Genomic DNA, 23,855 nt, shown 5'->3' with positions numbered 1-23,855 from the left:
TTTCGAATTAGCATTAATCATGACTTCTTCCCTCTCAATGCAATTACATATTGACCTTTTGTACATGGATATTAGATGCATATTAGTAGCCGACTAGATTAATCAGAGCTTTAGGAAATCTAATTTAGCAGAATATTGGGCATGCAGTAATGATTGAATAATTTAAACAATTAGTGTATATCATTGTCTGACAGTGGACCAATGTAATTCTATGAACTTCTGTAATTGTATTTTACTGTGTATAGCAATTATTAATTGCTTTGCATCAACAATGGGTTTGGGTAGAGGGGATATGATTCTTGGAAGATAGAAACATTGCTGTTTGTCAGTTGCTTGTCCTCTGCCTTCCATGAGTTAACTTTTCACTGCACATTGGCCATTATCAAGCTCTGTATCCCATACTATGTGTGTAGACATAGGCTGGGGGTTGGGAGGGAGCTGTGATGTGCACGACATTTTGCCATACATCTGTCTAATGGATGGTTGTCTCTCAACATGAAGGGCATTGAATTATAGCCCAGCAACTGATTATATAGAGATTTTGTCTTCTCTTAAACATTTCAAATTTGGGATGTATTTGTTCTCTACCCTCCCCAATTATTTGCTTTTTAATATTAAAGTGTCCTTCCAAACAAGAACTAACATCTATCAGTCATTCAGTCAGTAAATATGTGTGGATTGCTGACAATTTACGAGACACTGCTCTATATCGGAGACACGACTGTGAGCAGATTGACACGTATGCTTCCTCTTCCTTTTCTTTGACGTCGTGGTCATTGTGTGGAACTAAGATCATCCACATGGGGGGAGCCACTTTGAAGTCTGCACAAAAACAACACATGACCCCAAAGATAAAAAATAACTTCCTCCCATGACAAAGAGAAGCATTCACATGTCTCTCTTTATTCTGTGTTGTGAAGAGGAAATGGGAGATGGAGTAAATCTTAAGGTTTTATTTTTTTAAATATGGATATTAAACCAGAAAAACATACAAGAAGTGACAAAAGCCACAACAATAGCCACAAAAAAACAAAGAGTCTTGTGGCTCAATCCAATGCAATGACCTAGACTAGAGGATGGGTCGCGGTGGGGATTACTCTGTGGACTGTCTACCTATTAAAGAAGTACAAAGAAGAAAAAGTGACCGTCCTCTGGCTTCCTTTTAACAATTGTGATCATACACAAACAGAGAATTAGCTGCCTTAGCCAGTTTGGCACAGTGGATAGAGAGTCAGTCAGCAGACTGAAGGGTCCTGGGTTCGATTCCTGTCAAGGCCAGTTACATTGGTTGCAGGCTTAATCCCCAGCCCTGGTTGGGGCCCATGCAGGAGACAACCAATTGATGTGTCTCTCTCACATTGATGTTTCTCTCTCTGTCTCTCCTTCCTTCCACTCTCTCTCAAAATCAATGTGAAAATATCCTCAGGTGAGGATTAACAACAATTTAAAAATAATTTTAAAAAAGAGAATAGGAAAAGAGAATAATAATCACCCATTTGATTCATGTGAACAGTAATTGTTTTACTTTCACAAAGACAAAACAAAAGCCATGCCCCTATAAAATTTGGGATTGTTACTAAATTATCAGACAATCTGTTCTACTGTATTTTTCTATTGGTGAATGTTTTACCTATTGTCCCCAATAATAGTGTGTGGCCATGTTCCAGAGGAAATGAAAATAATTTGGGGATTATGCATGTTTTGTATTAGCTGTATTCTAAAAAGATAATTTTTCCCAAACAAGGTTAGTAGTCATGTTTCTATTTTTTAATTTGTACTTAACCCTCCATTTCAGTTCTCACCATTCATGGGCTCTGTGCTTATTTACCTCACTTCACACAGGTCTGTTTTATGGGAAACTTTACCATCTGTTCCCAGTGCCATAATAACCTGCATGAGGTGTGGGTTTATAGCCAGTGTTGACAAATTTGGGGGCAGGGGAGGAATGCCAAAGAGAGTAAAGAAAAAGAAGAAAAAGAACTATGCCAGTTGATGGTCAAGTTCATGCATGGAAAACTTTCAGGTTAGCAAAGCATTTTGATGGTGCATTGTACAATGAAGCTTGAATTTCCTAAAGAAGTATTTATTACTAAATCTACTATGAATATTACTAAGTCCTTTTCCACATACAGAGTGATTAGCCTTTGAAAGTTTTCCATTGCCATCTGATGCATACGTGACATCACTTTGGAGAAAGAAGCATTAAGACTATTTTCTATTCAAAAGAAAGCAATTCAATTGAAACATTTCACCAACAAGATATATGAATGGACACCACACCCCAGAAAAGATTCTCAATAACATTAGTCATTAGGAAAATGCAAATTTAAGTAACAGTGAGATAACTATTTCTCACCCTCAAGATGGCGATTTAAAAAAATTAGACAATAATAATTGTTCAAGATGTAGAGAAATGGGAACTCTTATACATCACTGGTGGAAATGTAAAATGATTCAGCACTTTGGGGGGAAAAAAAAGTTTAATAGTTTCTTAAATTTGCCATACAACCCAAAAATGCCAGTCCTAAGTATCTACTCGAGAGAAATGAAGTATGGCCATACAAAACATGCATGTTCGTAGCAGCATTGTGTATAATAGGCAAATCTGGAAATGGCTCAGAAGTTCCTTAACTAGTAAAGGGATAAAAAATCCTGCCCTCATGCAATGGAATACCCCTCAACAATAAGATACAGTACCGACACATGCTTCACCACAGGTGAACCTTGAAAACATTATCCTAAGTGAAATAAACCAGGCACAAAAATAACAAATAGAGCACGATTCCACTCACATGAAATGTCAGAAAATGCCAGTATTGAGAAACAGAGAAAAGATCAGTGGCTTCTTGGGGCTGCAGCAGAAACAGGAATTCCCAGTACCGGGGCATGAGTGATCCTGATAGGGTGCTAGAGATGTTCTAAATTTGGACCGGGTACATTTACTAAGCATCCCTGACTCACTCTCTTGGAACAGGCCTGAGCCCTGCGGGTTTGGGTGCAGGTGTTCCATCTGGATCAGGGTGGAGAGGGAGGCTGGTTCTGGGGCGTTGGAAAGAGACTTGCTGAGAATTGGTTGAGTCTGAGTCTCTGTCTATGCCACCTGCCCCCCTAGGAAACTGTTACGACCAATCAAACAGGAAATAGGCCATTCCTGGAGCTCAGGTTTTCCATTTTCCTGCCCCACAGGGCAGCATAAAATCCACATTAACCTTCAATTTTATACATTTCAGGTGTTCAAAACAGGGGCCAGTGTGGCACAGGGAACTTAAAAAGCAGAGCATTGGACCTCCACATCCCAGAATCAGGTGTGGGCAGAAAGAAACAAGACCCCTGGCAATGACACAAAGCCAAGGCCAGGTGGATAATAAAGGTGGCAGACAAGCAGGGGGATATGTCACAGGAGAGGGCCAACCAGAGGGTTTCAGTGTGTGTCCTTCACATGTCATGAGACCTGCATGTGTGAACACTGACTTGAAATCTGGGAAGTTAGTCATTTTTCCTTTCCATTCTGCAGTCATCACAGCTGCACTTCGCTGCATGGTACAGCAGTCTGGAAGCATGGCTGTATGTCGCTTGGGTGTTGGTTGCGCAGGACACTCTGTTAGATGGAGGGATGCACCCTGGAAGTAGATACCCTTGTTCTCCATGGATCTGCCGTTTAGTGGAAAGACAGCCTTACATAGACATAGACAAATACTTGCCATGAAACAGGACAGCAGATGCTAACAGCCAGAAGAGTGGTCAGTGGTAATTCCCAGAGGAGTTGCATTAACATTGGAGGGGAAAATGCCTGGCTGGTGTGGCTCAGTTGGTTGAGCATCATCCTGTGTACCAAAAGGCTGCCAGCTCCATTTCCGATCAGGCCACATACCTGGGTTGTGGGTTTGATCTGTGGTCTGGGAACGTACAGAAGGCAACTAATTGATGTTTCTCATTCTCGCTTTCCTTTCCTCTCTCTAAGCTTGTCCTCAGGTGAAGATGTAAAAAAAAAAAAAAAAAAAAAAAAAAAGGTTGGGAAAATAAATTAAAATAGAGTTTTCCTACTCCAACCCCTTGCTTCTCAGTGTGATGTCAAGATGGCAGCGTTGGCATTAGAAATGTAAGACCTCTGACCCCACCCTCAGTCCGATGAATCAGAATCTGCACTCCTAAAACAGACAATTCGTTCACAGAAACTCTAGGACTTGATCACTATCCTCTTGGGTCTGATCCTATAGTCTGACTTTTTTTTTTTTTAACAAGTCATTCATTATCCTTATTGCAAGTTCTGTTATTACATAATTTTAACTATGAGACTCACATGAGCAGCCCTGTCTGTTAAGGCCCATGGGTGCACTGAAGGATTGCAGGCTTCTGCTTCGGAGATATGGCCGGCATAGATTGTCTGCTATCTGACAGGAACCTGGCCGGAGACTGCCCTTCCCCAGCGGGACAGCCTGGAAACCACTATCAGGTGCTAATGATTTCTGAGCCAGACAAAAACAACAGGGAGACGTGAACACAGATCTCTGGGCTGTCATCTCCTTCCTGGCCATGTATTCCCTGGAAGGCACTGTTTGTTTTCAAAGGGAACTGTTATGGAAGGTCTATATTCTTGTTTGCAATTTCTTCAGGGCCTGCAAACAGAGTAGTATCCTGACCTAATTTTCCAGGCCAGGGTTACCCAATAGGTCAACGGTATAATGCCAGAGTCTGATGTGCCGTGAAGAAGGATGGCCATTGGAGCACGAGGTCAGCTGGGGAGAAGAGTTGCCCTTTCAGGGTAGCATAGATGACAGATGACATCATCGTTGGCTGCGGCCATGCTCGCCTTTGGGACTCAGGTTTCATAAATTATCACAGATTTGTGTTTGTGCAGCACGGGTTGTGTAGAGGCAAGAAGATATAATGCATTTGTAGGGATTGCTAGTACTAGGAAAGAATTTACCAAGAAACAGATATTGCTGTTTAAGTGAGTGTGAAATCATATCTATCCACTCCATTTTAAAATGGACTGTTGTGCTATTCCAAGGCACTGGTTTTTTTCCATACCTTTCTTATTATTGGCATCAGGATTAGTAATTATTAGATTAAATATAATGTGTTGCTTATTTATTTAAGATTAAAAACTCACATGTAACCTTGTCATTAAAAAGTCTTTATAAACACATATTCTCTGTAAACATAATTTTCCGTCAAGGGCCAGATACTAAATATTTTAGACTTTGCAGACCATACAGTCTGAAGTAATTGCTCAACTCTACCCTTGCATTATGAAAACAACTAAGGACAATATGTAAATGAAAGAACATGGCTGTGTTCAAATAAAACTTTATTGACAAAACCAGAAAAAAATGAACAGGCTGCATTCAGCCCATAGCTATAGTTTGCTGACCCCTGAACTATAGAATATTTACATTATAGTATCTCATAGATTTGCCTTCATTTACTTAACCATTTTCTTATTGTTGGGTCTATAGATTATTCTATAGCTATTCTTATGCTAATAAAACAATTTAAACAAATGTCTCTGGTTAAAACTTTGTCTGCATTTCCAAAATTGCCTTCTGAATGGATTCCTACCAGTAGAATTTCTAGATCAAAGGCTATCAATACTTTTAAAGCTTCTTATTCTTTTATTGCTTGTGGGGAGTATAAATTGGTGTGTCATTTCTTGAAAGCAGCATGATGATGCCTAATTGCTGCCTCCCCAAGATCTTACTAGTTTTAAGTGTGATTATTTGTAAAGGAAAGCACAGCTGCATGGATTTTTTTGTTTTATAAAAAGTGTCTCAGTGTCAGTGTTTTGCGTGTGTGTAATGGATTACATTTCGACTTTTTTCAAGGTTATTTTCCATTTGCATTTCTTCTACTTCTAAGTTTTACGTTAGCCCCCCCCCCTTTTTTTTCCCCTTTTCCTTTTACCAGCTTGTCTTTTCCTCTCCAATTTTATTTCCTTTTTTTTTTTTGTTTTTTTTTTAGAGTTTGCATTATAACTTTATTTTTATTTATTTATTTATTTATTTATTTTTTACATATTTTCTTGATTTTTTTTTATTGCCCCCCTCCCTCCCTCCCACACATCCCCTCCCTCCCCATAGTTTTATGTCCATTGGTTGTACTTATATGCATTTATACAAGTCCTTCGGATTATATATATATTTCTGGGGATAAAAATCTGAGAGCACGTATTCTAGAATCAGACCATCAAGGTTCATACTCTGGTTCTGTCATTTCTTGGCCCTGGGACCTTCCTCAAACTTCCTATGCCCCAGCTTTCATATTTCCATAACAGAGTCATTGAGAGTATTTGCATAGTGTTGTTGCTTTGAGAAAAGTGCCTAAAGCACTTTATACATTCTTTGCCTACAGTAAATGTTCAATAAACATTATCTATGAAATGATGGTGTGAAGGCACAGTTCCTTCATCACTTAAACGTTCATGGTCTATCTGGTAATCAAATTCATTTTTTAAATATATTTTTAAATTGATTTCAGAGTGGAAAGAAGAGGGAGCAAGAGACAGAAATATCATGCCAAAACCGGATTGGCTCAGTGGATAGAGCGTCGGCCTGCGGACTGAAAGGTCCCGGGTTCAATTCTGGTCAAGGGCATGTACCTTGGTTGCGGGCTCATCCCCAGTAGGGGGTGTGCAAGAGGCAGCTGATCGATGATTCTCTCTCATCGATATTTCTAACTCTCTATCCCTCTCTCTTCCTCTCTGTAAAATATCAATAAAATATATTTAAAAAAAAAAAAGAGAGACAGAAATATCAATGATGAGAGATAATCATTGATTGGCTGCCTCGCTGTACACCCCACATTGGGGATTGAGCCCTCAATCTGGGTATGTGCCCTGTCTGTGAATCAAACTGTGACCTCCTGGTTCATAGGTCGATGCTCAACCATGCCAGCCAGGCCAAGTACATTTTTTACCTCTATTTATTGAACGTATTACAGCTTAATTTTTAAAAAGTTTCCCTGAATATTATTTTGGTATAAAATAGGAAGTCAGGCTCTAAAATGATTTATTTTCCAAATAGCTAGCCAATTATTCTAATACTTTTATTGAATAGTACATTCCTTCCTTGTTAGTTGGTGCTGTGACCTTTATCAAATATTTTGCTTTTACACACTCTATGATGTGCCTCTGGGGAACCTTGTCTTAAATTTATCTGCTGGTTCATTCTGGATTCTTCATCGCCAACTTCATTATTGTGACTTTACGATATGTTTACACCCAATAACGTAGCTCACTGCGTTACTCTAGCTTCCCATTTTTTCCCTTGGTTATTCTCACACATTATTCTCTCCGTCATGTTTTAAAGTGCTGGTGTCTGTTTCTAAAAATAATTGGTGTTACTTGAGTTCAGATAGAGGGGTGTTAGAATAAAAACTACTCAGGAACTAATAGTTGGCATGTGATTGGCAGTCTTTTCAGAAGAGCTAATGATTAAACCAGGCACAGAAAGAGGATGGACGAGGGTTTCCAGCTGCTCTGTCTGGGATGGCGCAGTTGGTTGTGTCGTCCTGAGCACTAAAAGATTGTTGATTTGATTCTAGGTCAGGGCACATGCCTAGGTTGTGGGTCTAGTCCCTGGTTGGGGCATGGATGGGAGGCAACTGAAGAATTTCTCTCTCACATTGATGTTTCTCTCTCTCTTTTTGTCTATATCTCTCACTCTCTCTCCAAAATCAATGAAAACATATCCTCTGGTGAGGATTAAAATAAAAATAATTCTTGGCAGGTAACAAATCCCTGATTTGGTACAACCATTGATTTAGATGTCATTCTGTTTTTCTGTCTGAGTCCCAAAATCATCTTTACATGTCTGCAAAGAAACTTCATTCTGAGGAGGTTTGATGAAGAATAAAGGTCTTTTTAAACAGACTAGACAATGCAGGTTCTCTCTCAGCAATGCAGCCAGGCACAACCAGAGAGGAAGCCTGCAGCCTTCCCTTCAAGCACAGAAGAAAGAGTGAATGAGATCAGACCAAGGAAGCAATTCATAGCTCAAGGTGCCCACCACTTCCTGAGAAAGGATAGCTGCAAAATAACACACCCGTATTTTTCCTTAGGGACAGGAAAGGGCATTTATTCATTCACTAGAGGTCCAGCCCACGATTGAATTGTGCAGGTGGGGTCCCTAGGCCTACCCTCCTGTGAGCAGGGCCACTGCCCATTCGCCAGTCCCCTGGCCAAATGCCTCCTCTGCCACCGGGCTGTCAGGCCTGGGATCACCAGCTCATCCCCAGCTGCTCCTGTGCATGCCTTTAACATTTATGTGGAATGTTCTTTTGTACCCACTCAATAGAAACTTATCTGACCACTGGGTAAAGCAGGCAATGAAACTACTGGTCCGCAATGTGTTAATATCCAATTAAGATCCCATGAAGGTAAAATCTCACAGAACCAGTTTGTGCCTTTCTCTTTCCGCAATCCAGCTGTGGTTTGGGTGTCTGAACATCCAGGAACTGCCAGATCAGCCCCAGTTCCCAGGGCTCAGAGCACCTTCACCAAACGCTGAAGGGCCATCTGACCTCCAGTAAGTGTGCCCGGTTCAAGGGAACTCGGTGTTTCCTGTGACGACCTTGAAAACCGCTTCCATGACCTTGTAAGCCCTCCTCTAACATTCAGAGGAAAATAAATATTTTTAATGATTTGGTGAAATTTCAAGGAAGAAAAATGACTAACACCACATATGAGCCCCACTCCTGGTGAGACGAGACCTGAAATAAAGTTGGACACATGCACTTCCTCCTTGTAGATAATTGTAACATCCAGGACAATCGCACCCAGTCACAGCTGGCTCTGCCAGTGCGAGTTCTCCTCCTTGGAGAACACCTGGGAGAAATCAGTTTAGTTCAGTGGAGATTTCTCATTTAGGTAGAAACTGACAAGTTCACTTGGGGTCTTCCAGGTACCTCATGCAAAAGCACAGGAACGGGAGGACGGCCAGTGGTAAGGAGAGCTTGGGACCCTCCCTGGCTACGTGACATTGCAGTCAATGTCTTCAAGGTTCAGGTTTTTATTTGCAAAATGGGAGTGATAATTTTGTGTTGACTTATGAGGTTAGAGGATTAAATAAGATAACATACTTACAGGGCTTAGCATACTGCCTGGCCTCTGGCAAATGCTAGATGGGAGAGAGCAGCTATTCATAACCCCTCATCACTCCAGGGGCTTGTTTCCTTGGGATCCTCCTCCCTCCGACCTGACCCCCACACTGATTCTCTTTTAACTACACGGCAGTAACATATTTGTATCTATTTGGAGGGAATTGGGATATACAGGACAAACCTAGTCAGAACAAACCTAGTTTCTATTCCTTTGTCAGAATATAAGCCTTCCCTCACAAAATACCCAGAGCACAGGCAATTCAAACGCAATGTGAGAAGGTTAGTTATATAGGAACGGTTGTCTGACTAAGGAATTTGCTTGTGTATTTTGAAAACACTGGTCTTGAAATTGAAAGATCGAGTTTGTGGTCTCAACTTTGCCACTTGTTAGTCTGTGACCTTGTGATATCATTTAACTTGCTTTTGTTTCAATTTCTCATCTGTAAAATTAAGATGACTGAAGTCAAAATACACAAGCAAATTGTGTCTACTCTTCAACATTATACAGTTTAATTTAATAAGCACCTACTATTTACCACACCCTGTTAGTTCCTACCACCTCGTATCGATACACCTAAAACACAGGAGTGTAGATTCATTGAAGGGATCGAATGAAATGAAACGATTCAGACTTTATCTGTTATTTCTTCAAGAGTTATATATTTTTTATATTTTACAAAGAAAACTGTATTCAGATAGAGTATTTTAAGTGGTTTTTTTTTCCGTTTTTTTTTTTTTTTTTTTTTTCTGGGACAGCTTTTAGGAAGCCTGGTTCATGCATCAAGCTGAATGAATCATAACCACATACTGTTATCATGAGCCCCCAGGGTGAGAAGCCTGGCTCCCACTGTGCACTTTGTTCTTCACAGAAGCATGGCTGTTAGCGGAAGCCCTTTGGTCCGTCCCTGGATAATTTGAGGGAAATGGAAACAATTTGTTTGAGCCTTGGAGATGGGTGCTGTCACAGCACAAGCTGTGTCTGCCTGCAGTTAGACTTCGCCAAAGCAGTTCATTAATACATTGCCTTCCGATATACTTAGAGCACCAACTACCACCCAGGCCTCCCACCTGTGCTCCCCAGTCACAGGTCCACGTGGAAGTACAGAAACCGGCGATGGGCTGTCTTTCTTAGAGGAATTCACTTGGCTCTGGGACTAACCTATTTGAAAGGGAGGCCCTGGTTAAAAATAGGGTGACAAAAAAGGATAGGAAATTCACGCTCTGTCTGGACAAGTGTTAAAGTACCAGGAGAACAGCCAGTAGGTGGAACATCAGTAGATTTCAGGTCGTGGCTGCAAGCACATCCTTCAGGCACATCGCAGTATCCAAGGCAGGGCTCAGAAAAGCTTACCTCTGCCAGATACCACGACCTGAACCTGAGTGTGAGTGGGGACATGAGCAGTTACATCAACGTGCATCTCGAAGTAAACCAACAAACAAACAAATCCACTGGCTGCATGGATCGTCAGCAGTTGTATGCTATTAGTTCCTTCATACTCAAATAACTAATACATCTGTGCGTTGTAATCAGCGATGCCCACCACTGGACTCTTCTCATTTCTTGCCTCTTCATGTCCCCAAGGATCTATACAGCATGTCCCCTGTCACAAGCTTGGAACTGATCAGACAGTAGTATTTTCAACTGATGACTTTTCTGCTCCAGTTACTGACACCTGAGCTGGGCCAAGTGAGTGGACTGGAGATTATGCTGACAAATTGAATACAGGGCACAATTCACTTCCTGCCTCTCAATTCCCTGTGGTTCATAGGTCTGAAGGTTTCTCTCTCTCTCTCTCTCTCTCTCTCTCTCTCTCTCTCTCTCTCTCTCTCTCTCTCTCTCTCTCTTTCTCTCTCAAAACAAATCACTTTAGGCTCTACTCTAGGCAGGCCATGAGGCCACACACTGATAGCCTACGATGTTGGTAATTGCAATCATATGAGAGAAGCCTCCTGTGTAGGATTTGACAACAGTGACCCCTTAAGAGCAGGGCATTGGTAATTTGAGTTCTCGCTTTAAAAAGAATCTGATGTTTTAAAAATGTTGCCTCTCTCTGCTTAAAACTTCAGAAACCTAGTGAACATTATTGGCAGAATTGGGACAGTTAGACAACATTCAAACTTCAGTCTCTGATCCTCTCTGATCTCTAAGCAAAAATAAATAGAAAAGCAGCCCACCAGCCACCTGTGGTTTATGGAATCATACGGTGCTACCCTGAGAAAGGGAAACACATTGGTCCCATAACAAACATGGAATATTAGTCTGCAAAGAAATATAAGTAAGAGTGGGTTTAATATCTTCAATTAAATCATGTTTACTGCATAAAACATGTGCATATGTTGATTTCCTTTTAACAATAAAGAAAATATTGTTTGCACATGGTATCCCTAATTGGTAAACAAAGTGTCCTAGGAAGGGCTTGGAATTGATTGATTGATATTACTAATTTATACTTAAGAAACACTTTTTTGATCCTCACCCAAGGATATGTTTTTATTGAGAAAGAGAGAGAGAGAGAGAGAGAGAGAAACTTTGATGTGAGAAAGAAACACTGATTGGTCGTCTGCCATCGCGCCCTAATTGGGGATTAAAACCACAATGTAGGTATGTGCCCTGAGTGGAATTTGAACCTTTTGGTGTACAGGACAGCACTCCAACCAACCAAGTCACTGGCCAGGGCAAAATGCATTTTCTTAAATGTGAAAAAGTTTTTAAAGTTCTCTAAAACTTTTTTTTTTTTTTTAAGAAAATGGAAGAGAAATCCTGTTTAGCTGGTTTATTGGCATTAAGAGCCCATTTCCTCTGTTTTGTGTTGTTTTTCATTGTGATCCCAGGTCTGGCTCTCCTGTTTCTCGTCTGTCATCCTGTCCAGATCCTGTCATGGCCTCTGTCCCCGGATGGCAGAATTTCTTCTGCTTTTCTGTTTGGAGGCTTGGAGATAAAATATGGAGAGATTGAGACTTTCGGCGAATCTTTCAAAACACAGCTTTCTTTTCTTTCCAGGAGCCAGCATCCATTTGATTCCACAGAAGTGGTGGGATTCTTCTGTGTTAATCTCGGCTTTGTTTCTGGTGTGACACAAAGGAGCTTTTCTTAAGTGTCTATAAACCGAATGCATATTATGAACACAAAACATTCCCAGGGGCACAGGAAGTTTTGAAAATGACCTTTGGTACTGGCTGTCCGAGCCAATTCCTCAGGAATCAATTTAATCAGAGAAGGGATGTTTACCAGCAGATCGGCGATGCACATACCGTGTGTGCATGTTTTATAGGCTGTTTTCTTGGATTAGCCTTAAAAACACGACGAGGAAGGCTAAGCACAGTGTGGGTGTTCCTGTTCCTGCATATTTACATTGGATCCCTGTAAAACCCTTCCCAAAGGGGAAGATTCCTACTTGGAGAGGAGTCTCAACTCTGCACATTACGGAAAAAGCAAATGAGATAGACTGACAAGCATTTGGTTTGCATATTTGATATAAGTGGACTAGTGTCATAGGGTTGAAGGAAAGCTTCACAAAATGGTAACAAGATCCAACTTTATATGAAATAAGAAAACATTTCATGGGTAAGAAATTGAATAAAATTAAAGAAAGTATTAATTGGATAAAATTAAAGAAAGTATTAATGATAGGTAGATGTGTTATAAAATACTGTGATTAAGATCTGGAACAAACAGAAGAATTTAAAAACCAGAGCTAGACTAGACTTATTGGGGTGATCACTGCATAAGGTAAATAAATGTCTGATCACTACACTGTACACTGTATATACTATACACTGAAAATAATATACTATTGTATGTCAACTATAATTGAAAAATAAGTTTTAAAAATTTAGAAACTAGAGCTAGGTAAAAAAAAAAAAAAAAAAAAAAAGGAAGGTGAGCTAGAAATAATAATGTGGTCATTGAAGGCACACCCTCGTGTGAAAACAAAAGAAGCTCTTGATTTCTTTGACTTGACCATACGTATGGTGTGAGAAGATAAGAGGTATTATTGGGGAAAGATGAAAAATATAGACGCAGATAATTTAATATGTCAACACAGCACTGAACAGCTATCTGGAAATTGCCACAGGGTTCAGAAAAAGTTTAACTCTTCATTTGACTGTTAGGTATTAAACTAGTTTAACTCGGGAATATTCTGTCAGTTCTGCTATAACTCTTGGTTGAAAATGCAATTCATTTTCCTGTGCACTTGATATACTAAGGAACAATTTGAATATGATCTGTGTTTGCTTGAGCACAGCATATAATTTGAGCAAGCCTTTCTCCTCAAGAAACTTGATGTGAAAGAGAAAAAAGGCCCCTAACTCAACTGAGCTACATGGGGATCCACAAAACACACATGCACAGCTCCCTCACCTACCCCTGGGGCTCCAGCCTCCCGTCAGATGTCAGAAAACTCTACCACTTCCTAGTACTCACAAGCTGCAAACCTTTCCGATTCCCACGTCCACAACTGAACCTTGGGCCTTTCCCCAGGCAGTGCGCCATGTTGTCACATTTATGCATTCCTTAACATCAATCATGTGTAACACTATGCCAACCTTTTTATCAGGTTCCTATCTTTGTAAAATAAATATTTCTCATGAAAAAAATTTAAATCCTCATCCAAGGGTATTTTTTATTGATTTTAGAGATAGAGGAAAGGGGAGAGAAAGAGATGGATAGAGACATTGTCTGCTGAATGTGCCCTGACTGAGTTTGGAATCCACTACCTTTAGGTGCACAGGACAATGGTCCAACCAACTGAGCCACCCAGCTAGGGCTTTCTGATGAAAATTTTGAGTATTTCGCTGCTAGTCCTATTTTCCCTGTAAGTCCTATTTTTTTTTTATTTGGTGGGGGATGGGGGTGGTCATGCATAGCATTGTAATTTCTAAGAACACCTATGTCACCTTATAGCAGAACTGTTCCACTACAGAGGAGAATGTGCAGCACTGAGCACTTTAATATGCCCAGCCTCTGAGCCCTGGAGGAGCTGTGTCCTACAAGCTGGGTCTGTTCAGTATCCTCCTTCATTAGCACGAAAGTCCACACAAGTGACTTAGTCTTCATTTTCAGATTTGCCCTCTGGCCAGGGCATGCCTAATGCCCCACAGCTTAGTTTACTTAGGATGGACCTCACCAGCTGGCTGTGGCTCCTCCTTTGAGATGCATTTTCCAAAGGCCAAATGGACCATTCTGTTGCCTTTTCAAAGAGAACCACACAGGAAGGGAAACAAGAAATTCAACTTTTAAGCTGAGCTATTCATGGCCTTTGCTAAATCCTGGCAGAGAATCGCGGTTCTTCATTACGATTCATCTCACTGATTTCCTAATGGAATGAACCAGCCTTTTTATTAAGACCACAGGAAAGCAAAGTCGGGTTACCCAAGTCATTAACCATTGTTATCTGGTGAGTGAGAAACGGATCCCTTTTCAATATGCATTCGGGGATTCCTGTGTTTTCTTCCACTGGGTTCTGTTTTGTGAAAATTGTTTCCAGAAAAAGGAGGTCAATCTGGCACATTCTGCCCCCCTCCAACAATGTGTGCCTCTCTGCCCCATGGGCAGGCGAAATGATGTACAGGAGTTCAGTAATCGGAAGTGTAGTGTGAACAGATCTATTTCCCACTGTCAAGAGAGACCAGCCATTTTACCCACTCCAGAACATTCTATCCCCACAACCAACAGGAGTGTTATTTCATCAGTTTCTTAGCTTTTCAATTATAGCACACACACATACACAGTGACATTTCTGTCTCCTACTAACCCCCACTCCATAGAGAGAGCAATTTGTATAAGAAGGGAGAAAGAAAGCAAGTACATGTTAGTGTTTAGCTATCTGCTTGTGAAATACATAGATCAGGAAAAGGGAAATCATTAGTGCAAAACAAGCTTTCTAGAATGATTTTACACAAACATTTGTCTGCACAGTTCTGTTAAATTGACTCCATTCTTTTCCCTTATGCATAAATCAAAACCAAATGTTGATAGGTGAAAAGTATTGCTTTCTAGGCTGACTTGTGGTGTATAGGATATAACTGGACATTATAAATAAAGTCAATTTGTTGCAGGAAAAATTTCAAGATGCAATTTATCTTCAAATAGCATTGTACAAATCCCCAACAAAATGCAAGATTTCTGAGCCTGTGAAGCCTCACAGTAACTACTTTCCTTTCAGCCTTCACTGGACCTGTATTTTATACTCAGAGTCTACAGAAATAGCAACCTATAGAGATGACAATGGGAGTAAGAAATGTATAGAATCTTCCATTTTGAAGACTAATAATTTCGGGGAACAGTTACATGCCAGCAATAACAAATAACTTTTAAGACTATAAGAGGATATAAATGTGACTACCATTTTTTGGTGTCAATTAGACTGTTTCCACATGAATCCAACCCAACTTATGCTAAAACTTCAAATGGCTACTTCGATTTAAACAAAATTGAATTATTTGGTCCTTTTGCCTTGATATAAACACATAATCCTCTGTTGATTGGTTCATTTATTCATTCACTAAACATATTTTTACTGAGCATATATTATGGGCCAGGTACTGTGTTAGACATTGAGTAAGCAGTAAAGAACAAAAATACATAGTAATCCCTGTTCTTATATCTGTACCCTGTTTCCCCGAAAATAAGACAGTGTCTTATATTAATTTTTGCTCCCAAAGATGCGGTAGGTCTTATTTTTAGGGGATGTCTTATTTTTTCATGAAAAAGAATACGGTTCACATTTATTGTTAAATGAAAATAAAGGAAATTTATTACCTGTATATGGTACGGTAGTACGGTAGTTGTCAACACAAACCAGACAAACTGTGAATCCTACAGTATCAAGAATTTACTCATTTATTCAATGACAATCATGTCATCATCTTCTGGAACATCATCATAACAATCCAATTCCTGAATTTCCTGGTGAATTTCTTGTGACTCCATTTCTTTCAGAATCAGTGGACTAAATCTCTCATGTTTAGCCTGGGGGGAGGGGGGCCTTATTTTCAGGGGGATGCCTTGTATTTCACTCAGAAGGAAACCTGTAAGTAGGTCTTATTTTCAGAGGATGTCTTATTTTCGGGAAAACACGGTAGCTTCATTTCATTATAATATGGATAGATGGCACAATAAAATTATATACCAAGAAGAGATAATAGAACCACATAATTCTTTTATTTTGCATGCTTAAAAGTTAAGGCTCAAAGAAATAAAGTGTCTTGACAAGGGTCATCCCTCTGATTGTCAGTCCAACAGTATAATCTAATATCCTGACTTTTTCTCTAGTGATATCCCCCCTACACTTGCCTGCTTATACTAAGTTGATGCCTTTGAAGAATATTCTTCTCATTCATTAAGCAATTAAGAATCTTTGGAAAAATTACAATATTGCCCATTATCTTACGAAAATGCTAAACTGGATTGCTGCTTAAGGAAACAAATTCAAGTTGATTTTTGTTTTTGTTTTACTTTTTCATCTGCTTTTTATCGTATACATTCTGGTGGGCTTGGAACATTGTCAAGTAGAGACAGCCCTTTAGTATTTAAACAGAAAAGGAAGGAATGAATGAAGGGAGAGATGGGGAGGGAAGGAAGGAAGGAAGGAAGGAAGGAAGGAAGGAAGGAAGGAAGGAAGGAAGGAAGGAAGAAAGGAAGGAAGTCAGTCCTGCAGGCAAAAGACCTTTGAGCAGAGACTTATTTTAAGACTCAGAGTTGTAGGTATTAGGATACAGAGCTTTTTGATTTGTGGTTTGAGCAACTAGCTGTGTGAACTTGATCTTTACCAAGGAAAAATCCCATTTGCATCAGCCAAGGCATCACGTTGCAGTTTTATTTCCTTAGGAGATTCAGAAGTTCTCAAGTTCCTCCTCCAGATACAAACATCAGCTCAGTCAGGTTTCTCCGGTGGCACCAGCGACCTGAAGGAGCACGTGACCCCGCTAGACAAAACAGAGACAGACAGACTCCCTGGAAATGTCTAGCTTTTGAAAAGTACCTGATGTGGAAAAAAATTAGAAGAGACATAGGAATGGAAAATTCCATTGCTGGCTTCCTTCTCTCCTTCCTGCTAAGGTGGGATTAGTTACCAGCTGTCAAAAGAAATATCACTTTTAATTCTTATTTGGGGGAAAGGAAAGCATTGGGGGGAAAATGTCTGGGAAGAGCAGGGGCAACAGGGGCCTCCCTTTTCCCCATTCACTCCTGCAGTTTGAAAGAGTCAGGAGAGGGAAGGATTGTGTCTCCATATGAAAACTGAAGAAGAATTGAGGAAAGCATGCAGCAAAATGAGTCTCCCTCCAACATTTCCTAACAAAGTCATCAGTTTAGCAAAAGTCAGGGGTTTGGGGCTTGAGCTATTCGGGTAAAGACATAATGAATAAAAATAGTCTTTCAAATGAGGGTTTCTTTAATTTTTTTAAGTACTTTAATTACAGCTTACATTCAGTATTATTTTGTATTAGTTTCAGGTGGACAGCACAGTGGTTATACAATCATATATTTTACAAAATGTTGTACCTGATACTGGTGTATCCACTTGGCACCATTCATAGCTATTAGACTATTACTGACTATATTCTATATGCTGTACTTTACATCCCCGTGACTATTTTGAAACTACTAGTCTGGGCTTTCAATTTCTTCACCTTTTTCACCCAGCCCCCTTTCTCCTCCCCTTCTGGCAACCATCAGTCTGTTCTCTGTATCTGTAAGTCTGTCTTTGTTTTGTTTGTTCTTTTATATTGTTCTTTAGATTTCCTGTGTACTAATAAGTGAAGTCATATGGTATTTGTCCTTCTCTTACTTATGTTACTCAACCATCAGAAAGAAGGAAATCTTTCCATTCGGGACAGTGGATGGACCTGGAGGGTACTGTGCTAAGTGAAATAAGCCAGCCTGAGGGTATCTTTCAGAACCCAGCCACCTTTGATGCTCCTCTCATCCCCATGAACAGATACTTCCTTGAGGTGATGACTTTTCCCTTTACAGGCACGACTTACAGAGGAATAGGATTTACTGGATGTATAGGTATACCTTTAAATGTTTTGGCACATCTGTGGCAAGCTTTACAGTTCATAAAGCTCTCTCAAGGCACGATTTCAGTTCATGCCCACAACATGGTGTGATTTGCATTAGTAAATGGGGATGGGATTAGGGAAGATGCAGAAGCCAGCCTCGGAAGATCTATGAACTTGCATCTCCTGGAGGTGGGGAAGTCCAGAGCTAGTAGGTGCATTCTTTGGCATTAAGGTGAGACCTCCTTGACAAAGATTTAAAAATACGATTCAGTGATCAATAGAATTGCATCTCAATTTTATCTTAACACAAATAGAGGAAAAGATTGGAAATAATCGTGGCAAAGGAAATTGAGGCACAATTCATTTTCATTGCCTTTTTTGTACTTATTCATATTTTCTACCATGTATGTTGTGAAAGGTTTGGGACACAGTAAAACACAGTTGCTCTAGTGGAAACAAGACACAGTGAAGGAAAATTTTGAGTGCTGGGGTGATGCAGAGGGGAAAAAAGCCCAGGCAAAATGTATTCATTCTGATGTTGGGTGGAGTCTCTGTGAAGCAAGTGGGGCTGGGGCTTCAGGAGAAGTGGAAGATGGACGAGGAACGTAGGAAGCTTATTAAGACAGCAACTGGAGAGAAAAGTCAATAAGTGTGAAAAATAGAAGTGTTTGGGTCTCCAATAGAGTATAATTGCTGTAAGAAGAAAAGCATTCATTTCTTAGCTGCTGCTGTAATACAGCTTTCTGCTAAATGCTTTAAAGACTTCAGTCAATTCTTTCCCACTAGTATTTACATTCTGGTGAAGGAAATGACATATGCAACCAAGAACCATACTATATGGATTGAAAGGGGGAGTGCTTTTAAAAGTTTTGTTAGTTCTGATCATATAATTAAATCGATGCCCCCTCCAATGGGAACTAACCTTTAGACCACTTTACAACCAACATTCCTTTTTGCGTAGGCCACATTCCACTCACTAAGACCATTATCAGACCTTCCCAGGATCCAGACCTGCCCAGAGAATTCTTCACCCAGAAAAAGCCCACCTGGAGTCCTTTAAAATCTCTGACTCCCCATCTCCGGTCCTTGAGTATTGGTGCCATTTGGGAGCTAAGCCCATCTAGATTTCAATGACCTAATAAATTTATAATTCTTTACCACTTTTGGCCTCAGGTATTCCTCCTTTGAAGACCCTAACAAGTTTGTATTTTAAAAATATATATTTTAAAAGTAACTATAAATAGATGTTTGGAAAAGACAAGGAAGTAGTTGGTGAAAGGAACCTTGAAGGGAAGATTTTTAAGACTTTACTTTTTTTAGAGCAGTAAAAATTGAAGGATGGTACTAAGATTTCCCATGGATCCCCTGCTCCCATGCCTGCAGAACCTCCTTCATTGCCAACATTGCTCACCAGAATGATACATTTTTTTTTAGCAAGGGTGACCCTGCCTTGATACATGATTGTCACTCAAAGTCCAGTGTACCTTAGCATCACTCTTGGGTTTGGTCAGCTCTGTAATAACATGTATGCATCCTTATAACCCCATACAGAGTATTTTCACTGCTCTAAAAACCCTCTGTGCTCTGCCTGTTCATTGTTCCCTCTGTCTGCCCTTCACCATTTCCTGATTTTCTTATTATCACCATAGTTTTACCTTTTCCATAATGTTCTATAGCAATACAGGGTGGGGTGAAAGTAGATTACCATTGTGAGTACAAGAAACAGTTTATTCTTATATTATTATGGGTTAATTATTGTATTATTTTCTATACGAACAACTGTAAACCTATTTTGGCTCCACCCTGTATGTATTTCTCCATGTCTTTCCATGGCTTGATAGCTCTTTTCTTTTTTTTTAGCACTGAATAATATTTCATCATCTGGATATACCACAGTTTATTCACCCACTGAAGGAAGTCTTTTACCTTAGCCATTATAAATAAAGCTGCTATAAACACCTATGTGCAAGTATTTGCGTGGACATAAAATTTTAACTCTCGGTAAAGACCAAGGGGCATGATTGCTGGATTGTACATAGAAAGATGGGTTTTTAAATTATAGAAATTCAGTCAACCTGAAGTTCACCATGCGCCAATCATTAGTCAGAAGGAGGGGCATTGTCTTTGGTGAATAGTGAGTTGTATGGGTCAGCTGGCTCAGGGATTGGCAAACAGTTTTCTGTAAAGGGTCAGATACCAGATATCTTGGGCTTTGAGGGCCACGTGGTCTTTGTGGAGACTCTGAAGGTCACTGCTTTTCTACTTACATGTGAGTATGGGTGTGTCTGATGTTCTAGGCATTTACTTCAAACAAAGGAATGCAGCCAAGTCGTGATGATATGACTCTGTTGGAGCTGGGAAGACATCCAGTTTCCCCATCTTGCTTTCTGTCCTGCCTTCTCTGTGGTCTTTCTCATGCGATACAGTTAAGAGGCCTCATCTTCTCAGATCAGTCCGAACACTCCCCCAGACAAAGCCGCCCTCCCTGAAAGTGTCCTTGCAGAGCAGTGGGAGCTTTCTGTGTACCTGGTGCTCTTTCAGAAGTCCTCTGAGATGGGGCACGGATAAAGGGAGCTCAGCTTGGCATCAGGCCAGTAACTGAGAGAGGAATCCATAATGCTAAACAGTCAAGTAGGGCTCATTATGGATAAGCCATAATGGAAGTTGCCTCGATTAGTATGGAAATGTGGACATTTCTCTAGTGTTCAATTTTCTTTGCAGAAAAGTTAGCCTCTGGGTTCACTACTTCCCTGACCTTTAGAGGTGATTGAAAAGATTGGTCCCTTGGAGGGTTCAAACTCTTCTAGCTGTTACTGTTTAACAAGTTGCATATCACATGCTCCAGAACAGAATGTCAAAGCCTGAATGATAGCTAACGGGTTTGCAACTCTCAAATATCTGGCTTAGGTGGGTGTTTTTGACATCATTGTTATCATTATTAGCCCCACTTTATGGATGAGAAAACTGAGGTGCACACACGTTAAGCAGTTCCCACAGTCTCAAAGCTAGTGACAGCACCAGCATTGAAATCCAATTTTGCTTTCTCAAGAATTCATGCTTTATTTTATTATTTTTTAAGTCCTCACTCGAGGACATGCTTAGAGAGAGGAACGAGACAGAGAGAGAGAGAGAGAGAGAGAGAGAGAGAGAGAGAGAGAGAGAGAAAGCGAGAGAGAGAGAGAGAAACATTGCTATTGATCAGTTGTCTGCCATATATGCCCTGACTGGGACCCAAATCAACAACCTTTCGGTGAACAGAACAATGCTCAACCAACTGAGCCACTGTGGCCTGGCAAGTGTTCATGCTTCTAAAAAAATGAAAACCCAAACCAAACAACCCCCCAAACAGCAACTATGCTCAGGACCTAGAAAGCTCCCCTTGGGTTTGGAGGGTCAGTCAAACTGGATGGTGCTCCTAGATCCCCAGGTTACCAGCGCTCTTTGGAGTAAAGAGAAATACAAGACTGCCTTTGAGCTCTGGATACAGCTCCCATAGGGTTTGGGAATGTTGTTTCACGTTTTCTTGGCCTTTCTCTTGATGCTACCACTTTAAAGCCAGCTCTTCTCTTACCCTTCCATCTTCTGACTTCTGGTCAACCAGCTTGCCAACTCGACCACTTCTACAGTTCATTTCATCCTGAGAACCTGCCTCTAGGGTGAAGTAACTACCTGAACACAGCCTGTGTTCCGCTTGTCCTCTCAGTCTTAAGCTCTGATTCTGGGGTTAGGGGAGGGTGGACCCTTCAGTCATAATCTCTGTCTCCTGTTTATCAGGGCGTCTTTGGAACTGTGTGGCACTTGGTAAATAATTATTAAAGGCATGTTGAATAGAGGTAGGAATGGATGCTTAGCTCTTTCTGATTGTCTTGTCTCAGTTTTCATTGGCATGCATCTCACCCCTCACCTGCTAAGATGCAGACAAAGAGTTCTGGTTGAAAAGGGTTTCAATGCTCCACAGCTGAAAGCCAGCCGGCAGGATGGTTTCCATAGGTTAGCTCCCAGCAACCCTGTTTGTAAATATTTGAGTCACTTACTGGCATTGTTGAGCATGTTTCTGGCCCAGGAAGTCTTCCTCCTTTGTAACCCTGACCGAGTGAAAACTTAGTCAGGGTATGCATGCTCGAATGACCTTCACGCTGTACCTTCCGCAGAGGTACAGAGGTGGTGAGGTAACCACAGTCTCAGCTGACCAGCCACTGCCCGCTTTATAAGATGCCAAGGGCTACCTATGTAGATTCCCAGGGTGGAACAGTAGGAACAACCAATGTCAATGGTTAACCCAGGTTCTTGGTGTCTGCAGCTTTCCTTCCCTTTATTATTAACTAAAGAATGTTTTTTTTACCATTGCCCAGCTGTGAGCACCCAGCTCACAGGTCCTCTATGGGGAGAGTGAAAACAGGTAAGCTTTAATCTACTTTTGTTCTTGTACAAGGTCATGCCTATGCTTTGCTTAGGGGCCAGCAATGTAAATGTCAGTGTTGAATCAAGTGCAATAAAGACCATTGACTTTTCTATCCAGGTGCTTCAAGTAGGACTCAGTGTGTCATTCCTTGAGTTTTTGTGAAGATTTGGTCAAAAGTAGTTTCTAATGGGTCTTTAAGGGATTTACTAAACAGATCTTGGTTCCACTATGTATGAAGCTGTCTCAAAGTGACTTCATGTTCCATATTCAATACCAGGTGGAGTATTCTAACAGTTCTTTCAGAAGCAAATTATTATATCCCGTTTTATTAACTTCAAGCATTAAAATAAGCATCTATATACCACATTAAAACTTTAAGAAAAATAAGCTAATTCTTCTGAGTTTTGTATATAATGATATGAGAATAAAAACATCAACTTCCTAGATTGATTTTTTAACATAAATTAGAAGACTTTTCTCCTCTTGCAATTACCTCTCTCTCTCTCTGAATTTTTTTTTTTAAATTCTTGTCCATTAAAATCATGAAACTTTTGTCTCTGAGTATTTATTTAGAAAAGTGTAGAGGTATTGATCCTTTCTCTCTGGCTACCATGAATTCTGTAATGTATATAATAGAGTCACTTCCCTTGTTTGTGAGTGTAGGTGGTAAATTATTGCTATATTCAGATGGTTTTGATAATGTGCCTTACATTCCTTTGTAGTCGGGTAAACTGAAAAGGCTCTAGGAGAAAAAGACTGAAATATTTATGCTGAATATTAGTCTTATAGCTACAAGAGTTAGACTTTTAAGAAGAAAGAATATATTAATGTATAGTTGCTGATAGATATAATTCCTGCTTACATTTTTTTAGAGCCTGACACTGTGAGAATTGTGTTAAATCTAAGACATTAGTCTCATATAAAACTAGACCATGATAACATTTGAAAGTGGAAGAAAAGACTGTAATGGAAGGGCCAGTCAATATTGCTATTATAATGCATATTCCTAAATTAGTATATTTGGATTTGCAAGAAAAAAAAGTTCAAGGACATTGGAAAAAATATGTTTCTTTCATTATACATGTTAATGGTGAGTCCAAGTTAAGGATATGAATTAGTTGAAAATTAGGACTTGGCCAAAGTTGTGATTTTGTGGAAAGCATTGACATATAAAAGGTATTCAGAATAAATATTTGGTAGTACCAAAACAATTCATATATTTAGTGGAACCTTCTCCTTTTGAATTTATAAAACCCATCCTTTGAACAAACTGTTTCACCTTTGTCCTATATAAGTTTATCCTTGAGTATTCTATATTACTTCCTTGTTCTAGGAAGAGTGTCCTCAA

At 40.1% G+C, this 23,855-nt stretch overlaps 1 protein-coding gene across 4 annotated transcripts in view; it reads left to right on the top strand.

Moving 5' to 3' along the window:
- Nucleotides 1–23,855, top strand: part of KCNJ16 (potassium inwardly rectifying channel subfamily J member 16) — a 365,449-nt gene that overhangs the window by 32,134 nt on the left and 309,460 nt on the right. For 2 of the 4 annotated variants that reach the window (XR_014793011.1, XM_084862376.1), the window contains exon 1: nucleotides 22,449–22,504. The exons of 1 other annotated variant lie outside the window; for it this stretch is intronic. The gene's annotated coding sequence lies outside the window, so the exon portion shown is untranslated. Of the gene's footprint in view, nucleotides 1–22,335; nucleotides 22,505–23,855 lie in introns of those variants that run through there. One more of the 4 variants, XM_084862373.1, reaches the window with a different exon arrangement.

This window comes from Pipistrellus hanaki, assembly GCF_964339955.1.
Source record: "Pipistrellus hanaki genome assembly, chromosome: 16".
Lineage (NCBI taxonomy): Eukaryota > Metazoa > Chordata > Mammalia > Chiroptera > Vespertilionidae > Pipistrellus > Pipistrellus hanaki.
The sequence above is the reverse complement of the archived record's forward strand: the minus strand, read 5'-3'. Positions and strand labels throughout refer to the sequence as shown.